Genomic DNA, 8,134 nt, shown 5'->3' with positions numbered 1-8,134 from the left:
AACTCCTCTGGCTATATCCATGAAAAGATTAAACATTTTTTTCTGGTTTTCATGTATTTGCAGGTGAAAGGTTTTCTAACCTTCCTAGCATGGTGTAACAAAAGCCACTTTTCTTCAGATTCCCAGTTTCCTGGCTGTCCACCATGCCTTCACTAATTTTGTTTTCCTTCCCTTCTCTTTTCCCCTCTGTCTTTCCCCCCTCCCTCCTCTTTCTCCCTTTCTCCTCTTTCTTTCCCTCCTCCTCCCTTTCCTCTTCCCCTTCCTCCTCTTTCTTTTTCCTTCCTTCTCCCCTCTTCCTCCTTTTCCTCCCCTTCCTTCCCACTTCCTCCTCCTCTACCCTCTCCTCCTCCCCTCCATTCTCCTTCTCTTCCACTTCCCCTCCCCTCCTCCTTTCCTTCCTCTTCCTTTCCCTCCTCCTCCTTACCTTCCTCCTTCTCCTCCTCTTCCTTCTCCCCCTTCCTCCCTCCTTTCTTCTCCTCCCCCTCTTCCTCCTCCTCCTCTCCCTCCTCCTCCACCCCCTCCTCCTTTTTTTCTCCTCCATACTTTCTCTCTTTTATTTTGTCCTTTGACTTTTATAATGTATTAGTCTCAGTGGTGACCCACCCTGGCTATCTACAGTTTTACCAAGTTGAAAGACTACATTTCCCAGCCGGGCAGTGGTGGCAAACGCCTTTAATCCCAGCACTTGGGAGGCAGAGGCAGGTGGATTTCTGAGTTTGAGGCCAGCCTGGTCTACAGAGTGAGTTCCAGGACAACCAGGGCTACACAGAGAAACCCTGTCTCAGGAGAAAAAAAGACTACATTTCCTAGCTTCCCTTGCAAATTGTGAAAGGCATTTGCATCCCTATAAGGAACTATATCCCAGCCTACTCTGTTGGCATTTTGGCCATCAACACACAAGTGACAAAATCAGATAGAATCTCCCTTTCTTTCCACATTCTTCTCCCTACAGGTTCTTTTTACATAATCTCACATGTGATGTTGAAACCAGAAAGCTGAGCCTACCAGTGATTCAAGCCCTCCCATAGGTAAATCATCCTGGCCCAAAAGGCTGTTTCTCTCAGGCAGTGTTTTCTTTTGACCCTCTGTCTCCTTCCTTCCTCTCTCAACTGCTGTTTCCCCTGGCTTAGATGAGAGGCCATGCTGTATTTGAACAAAGCACACAGGTAACTCAAAACAAAACAACAACAACAACAAAAACAAACAAACAAACAAAAAAACACCACTGGGACAAGAAACCATGGTCCTAAATCTGAGGCGCCCTAGTTAGGTTTGGGGGCTCTCTGGAACTTGGTGCACTGGAACTTTAAGGCTCATTCAGTTGAAGCCACCAGAGACTTTCCATTGATTGGAGAATTCTGAATTCTCCAGTAGCCCTGTACTCCTTAACCCTAGAACTGTAGGTTATGGACACCCCCTTATGTTCCAGGGACATCTGGTCTTTCCAGAGGTTAGATGATACTATAAGAAACAGGATATGACCTTGGTCTTTACCTTAGTCCTGGGCCCAGCCATGGGTTCCAAATTCTCCATCCCAATGTACACACACTCAGTTTGGCTGTAGGTTAATCCAAAACACTTGATTTGGAAGACTTTATACCGAGATCACTTATTCATCTCTCAGTCCGAATCCGGCCTCAATATACATTGAACAAATAGCTACTGCTAGACCAAATCTGGAATTATTGATTACTAATAACTAATAAATTAGTAATTCTATAAGACATAATGACAACATGGTCTCCATAAACCCCCCCACACTCACTCAAATCTGTTGTAGATTTGGTTTATTGCTTATATTATATTAATTGGGTTCCCAAAATCACACAGGAATTTGCATGTCTGCATGTAAAATGCAGAGGGTCCTTGCCCTTAGTTGGCTTTGATTGGTAAATAAATTGCTGGTAGCCAATGGTTGGGCAGGGACACAGAGGTGAGACCTTAGGATTCTCAGGCAAGGGAACTGAGGAAAAAGCAGAATTGCCATGCCAGGGAAGGAATAAGATCCAGGCTTGAGAGCTGCAGAAGATAAATCATGTAAGATCTGGGAAAGAGCTGTTCCAGGAGCATACCCCTACACACACACACACTTTGGGCCTAGGGTAGCAAATACTGAATATAGACTTTAGTAATTAATAATCTAGGAGTATCAGAGGAGAGGTATTAGCAATAAAGAAGTTTGGGAATGGCCCAGCCATTGAGCTGATTAAAGATATGTATGTGTATGTATATATATATATATATATATATGTATATATATGTATATATATCTTCCTCCTTATATAAAGATGAATCATGTCTCACAAGACAGGAGATAGATTTCTTTGCTCAGTGTAGGATCTGAGTCTGCACCCACAACCTAAATGTCGATGCAACAGAGAGTTGAGTAGTTACTTTGCCCTCAATGTCACTTGCACTATAATATGAGGATGGTGTAAACATGAGAACCTTGTATATAATAGTTCAGCCTGCCACTGGACTATTATGGAACCTCTATTCTAGTTCAATTGGTTATGCCCTTTGCCCTGATTTTCAGTTCTTTCTCTTAGCAAAAGCTGATTTCAGGGTCTATACTCATGTTCTCTCATTAAAGGAAGATGTCAGATACTCTGTCATCAAAGTTCTGGAAAGTTATTCACAACATCCAAGAAGTTTTTTTTTTTTTTAAGTTGGTTTTATACTGAAAGACCTCCAGAACTGGAGAGATCCTTACTCAAGTCTCGGGATGACTCAACCACCCAATGACTCACGAGAGACCAAACTTGCTGCAATCACATGAGGTTTATTCCAGATCTGGGGTCGAACTCATAGCCTGGCAGACCAGAGCGGTTCGCCACGAGCACGAGGAGTAAGTGGTATTTAAAGGGAAAAACCACAAACTAGGGGTGTGAAAGGGTTACCAGGGAAACATAACAAGAGAACAATGGAAAATTCCAAAGGAACCCACTACCTAGTTGAGCCAGATCACAAGGAAGTCATTCTGCACACTCATTGTCAAGAGGAATGTGGTTTGGTCATCACAATCTTCTCAATGGCTGACCACTGTCCTGTTCCTTATTCTGGGCAATGTTATCTTCTTAATAGCTGACTGCTATCCTGTTCCTGGAACTGACCAGTCCACATTCCTGGCTCACAGAGACTTCCTATGCCTTCTTTAAGTAAAGGTTACACATTATACATACATTTCTATTAAATGCCCTCATTTTAAATTCTAAGATTCTCCAGCCTTTCAATACAGTGATGATGGTGGATGATGTGTTAGAACAGAGGGTCGTGTCAGAACATATCACACACTAGGCCCAAACAGTTCCACGTGTAAGAGGTTTAATTGAGAGGGAGAGAGGGGGCAGTAGCAGGAAGAGAGGAGGGAGAGAGAGAGATGAAGGAATGTTCCCCACATATATATGGGTTCTGACGTAATGGCTGGAGGTAAAGGTGGGAGGTGAGCCCAATGGATTCTGGGAATATGGTGGCTGTTGCCCTGGCAACAAGTCTGTGAGACCCGCCCATGTGACACCATGTGACATCACAGGCTTTGGAGGCCCTGATGCTAACAGTGGATGTTCTCGAAGAAAATCCAAACCAGTATTTGCTAAACCTCATTTAATTTGTTTATCTTGCTGTCTTAGTTAGGGTTTCCATTTCTGGCAAGAAATTCTATGACCAAGGCAACTCTTATAAAGGCAAATATTTAATTGGTGCTGGATTACAGTTTCAGAGTTCAGTCCATTATCATCAAGGCAGAAATCATGGCAGCTTTATGTGGGAAGAGCCAAGAGTTCTACATCTTGCCCTGAAGGGAGCCAGGAGGAGACAATTGTGTTATCTGCAGGTAGCCAGGAGGAGAGTCTCTTCCACACTGGGCAAAGCTTGAGCATAGGACCTCAAAACCAACCTCCAGAGAGATGAACTTCCTCCAACAAGGCCACACTTCCTAATAGTGCCACTTCCCACGGACCAAGCGTATTTAAACCATTACACTTGCTTTACAAATTGTGCCTCTAAACAACCAATATATTTTAAACTGAATGAAATTGAAAATTATGCTTATTTCTGTCAGTATGTTGTGACCTACAGACAAAAGACCATTGACAAATGAAGCAAAGAGATAGCTTTAATCCTCTTTGTCAATCCAGTCTATCATATGGAATTATTACAGATCTGATGTGACTGACTACTTTCATCTTTCATATGTTAGTTGAATTATGGAATAAAAATGTTGAGATTTGTTAAGTGTTCTGTTAATAGGGTTAATTTTAGAAAACTTTGAGAAGTGAATAATTTCCTCTTGGCAGGATAGACATTGCCTCTGGGAGTGTACTTTTTTTTTTTTTTTTTTTTTTTTTTTTTGGTTTCTCGGGGGGAGTGTAGTTTTTAAATTGGAAATCATTTCTTCTTGGAAAATAGAACTTATAGTTAAATTGTTTCTTGGAATATAGGAATAACAATTTGATGTTAATAAAAATATGTATTGTCGTATTTTCAAATACTAGATATGGTCATTTAAAGTAATAGTAACAACTTTTAAATGTGCATTTTATCAAATTGTTTCTAACCAAGAAATTTTGTTTTACTTAAGATACTCTGTTACTGTCCACTAAATAAATAGCTGAGATTGTTAATATTTCAAACAAATACACAAAGTTCATTATATCTAGAATGAAGCAATATCACCCAGACACTTCCTATTCTGCTTCATTTCTTGGATGTTGACCTTAACTGACTTCATTTGCAAAGTTTTCGGGCACTTGTTCCTTATGCAGGAGACTGAAGTAACAAACAGCTGATGATTGTTACCATATCCTGCTACAGAGCTCTAATACATAGTCCAGACATTTGTATAATTGTATGTAAAAGTTTTCTTTCTGTCTCTAGATGTTCACCACAAAGTTGTACAGTTACCACCTCCTGACTTATGTTCTGGATCTTTGCCAACTTTTAATCTTGATCATGGCCCCCTGGATGGACCCTCTTCTGAGGCATTTCAACTGCTGCTTGCCCTTCTGTCAGCCTTGAAGTATTTATTGAGAGATCAACTTTCCTAACCCCCTAAAAACAAATCAAGTGACCTCTGAAAGGGGAGTAATGGACCATGGGCCACTCAACTCATCTCTTTTATTGCCATTCTGGACATTGATTGTGGGACTCAGAACCAAAACAGCTCGATTCAAGCCTTCTTTTCATCAGTTACCCTCTCTCTCAGAACTGCTTAAAATCCTCAGGACCAGCTTGACTCCTTGACTGCTGCAGTATGCCAAGATTAAAAAGGACTAGATCTGACTGCTGCTAAGGATGGGATTTGGTTTGTGTCCTCCCTGAACAATGCTGCTTTCATGCCAATAAGTCCTAACTGGTTTGAAATGGGTCCTAAAGATGGGAGCAAGAAAAATGCAACCACAAGGCTCTTATGCACGACTTCTGATTCCCTCCAGAAACCTATCTCTGATAACTAAGGATGGCTAGGACCCAGATGGTTTTGTCAGTAACAGAAGAACACTAACCTTGGTGACCTGTGAATCCAAGTTACCCACTTGCCAATAAAACATTGATCCCTCCTTTGTGGACAAGACTCTTGGAGTTTAAGCTCACAACTTCTTTGAGGTCTTCCTAGTTACTAACATTTTCCTTGGATTCCAACTTCTGAATAGAAAGACTGTAAATGTAGAGACAAGAGATCAAGAGCACAGAAATGCTATTATATGACCATAAAACCCTGGTGCACAGTGTATGTGAAGTAATATTCTTTAAATAGCTTTCTGTGACTTGAAGAAGAACTTACTGGCTGATCATTTCACAATATGATGTTACTAACATATCAAGTAAATGGGGTGGGCTGGTTAGTTTTAATCAATCTGACACAAATAGAGTCACCTGTGAGAAGTATAATTCAGTAGAGGAATGTTTCCATCAGACTGGCCTATCAGTTTGTCTATGGGATATTTTCTTGATTAATGTAGGAGAGGTAGCCTACTATAGGAGGTGTCATGCTTTGGGCAGGTGGGTCTGGGTTTTAAGGAAAAGGAAGTGGAACAAGTCCATAATAAGCTGTATTCTTCCACAGTTCCTGCTTCTGCATCCTTCCTTCAGTGATGGGCTGTGATAAGGAAGTGTAAGCTCGACAAACCCTTTCCTCTCCACAATGCTTTTGGTCAGTGTTTTTTCACAGGAACAGAAACCAAACCAGTTTATACATTCAGCTTTCCACTTTGGAAAGACACCAATGTGTTGAAAGGATGCTCAGTTTTCCCTTTACCTGTTTCTTTGTATTGCTGACTACTTCCTAAGTAACAACAACAGTGGTATTTTCACAACCAGCTTAAATAATGACGGTACTTTCATCTTGGGAATAAGCAAATAAAAGTTGTTTTTGTAATGACTCCACATAAAGAGATGAAGGATGACCATCCACTGTGCATAGGATAAGGAAGGCTGGGCACTTGTTAAGGAGCAGAGTTTCTCTTGGTGCTAGCAGGGAAGGGTGGGGAAGCAGAAGTATTCTGCTTTTCCTGAGTAAGCAAAGGCAGGATGTTAGGGACAGCATCTTCTGTCGGAACTTGAACAAATAGGGAGAAGGTGGTGTTATTTGTCATGTCCTGGATTCCACTTCATTTGTTCTTATCTTAGGAAGATTTGCTAGCTCTGTTTCAGTATGATTGTTCCAGTTTAAGGCTTCAGTGGACCTCAGTTCGATTCCAATGCTTCTCTAGTCATGTCTTACTCGCCTCAGAGAGAATTGCTCTTGGCTTTCATCCAAGAGCAGTTCCTCAAACAGCTCTTCCCACCCTCCCTTTACCATTGGGACCACAACTTCTCCTGGTCTTCAAACCTCAAGTCTTAGCTACTGCTATCATAAAACTTAATCCATCACCAAGCCTATGTCTTCTTACCTCTCTGATCCTTAAATGCCTATTTCTTCCTGCTGTATTCATGTCTAGGTACTTCAAAACCCCTGCTGGGAGCTGTACTGGGAACCCAGAGCTGTACCAGAAACCCAGGTATCACCATCTACCTAGGCTTCTTTGTCAGTCCACAGTCTTCTTACTCATCAGTTACCGAATCCCATACATGACCCCTTCCCTTCCTGCACAAGAGTCCACACAGATTCTTGATCTTCCATCTCATCACATCTTTCCATGCTTTGCCTGAGGTACTATAGCATCTTCATTCAGTCCCCCTCTCTTGTAATTCACAGACCATGAAATGTGGGTTTCCTAACACACAATTTTGAACACATCGTGGTCTTCACCTCCATCCACAATAAAAGTTAACTTGCTTCTATTTATTTAAACATTGTTTCTCTTTCTGTGGTTCACTACCACCCAGCGGCACATCTAGCATAGAGTGATTGGTGAGCACTTTCTGGACGCTCACTGAGCTGATGAATTCATCATTCAGTGAGGGACACAGGTTAAGATGACTCTAACCAGAGCTGGAGAAACAGATCCCCACATTTACATTCAAATCACAGCCAATGCCATAGGAGGGACATATTTCATTTCCCTGTTGCCACCAACTAACACATAAACTAACTAAAATAGGTAAGTGATTAATAGCAAAGAATTTATTTTACAGCTGTGTGGCCACTGAAGAAATGGTATTACTAATCAAGTCCACAGTATTTGTGGGAAATTTCAAATACGAATTGAAGGGGATCACTTTGATAGACACAGCAAATATATTTTAAAGTAGCCTTTCCTGATGCTTTCAAAGAGAAGGTTTTCTAAGGAAAAAAGGAAAGGAAGCAAGGAAAAAGGGAAGGAAGGAAGGAAGGAAGGAAGGAAGGAAGGAAGGAAGGAAGGAATAAAAAGTCAGTGTGGAAAAAACTTACTTTGAAAATGGAAAGAAAAACAACAGGGAAATGTATCAATGGGCTTAAGAAGTGAGTCTCTCCCCATGCTGCTGCTTCAGCCTGTAGCTTCTGTATGTGCATCTGCTGAATTACTCCCACAAAAGACAAGGTTCCATTGTAAACTTCTTCCTTACTTCCTCTGACATAGCCTCTGTGCTCCTGGGTCATCTCTAACTCCATAAGTAGCTGAGGAGGACTTTGAACTTCTCCTTCTGTGTGCTCCCCTTTCTCCATCATGCTGGGATTACATGTGTCAACCACCACAACCAGCTTAGGAAGTGCTCT

At 41.5% G+C, this 8,134-nt stretch overlaps 1 long non-coding RNA gene across 1 annotated transcript; it reads left to right on the top strand.

The window, feature by feature from the left end:
- The first annotated feature begins 935 nt into the window (after nt 1–935).
- LOC116080455 lies at nt 936–5,569 on the top strand. The gene is made up of 2 exons (XR_004114437.1): nt 936–1,028; nt 4,876–5,569. It is a non-coding gene; the product is annotated as an uncharacterized LOC116080455 (long non-coding RNA).
- The last annotated feature ends 2,565 nt before the right edge of the window (nt 5,570–8,134 follow it).

Source organism: Mastomys coucha, unplaced genomic scaffold, assembly GCF_008632895.1.
Source record: "Mastomys coucha isolate ucsf_1 unplaced genomic scaffold, UCSF_Mcou_1 pScaffold6, whole genome shotgun sequence".
Lineage (NCBI taxonomy): Eukaryota > Metazoa > Chordata > Mammalia > Rodentia > Muridae > Mastomys > Mastomys coucha.
The sequence above is the reverse complement of the archived record's forward strand: the minus strand, read 5'-3'. Positions and strand labels throughout refer to the sequence as shown.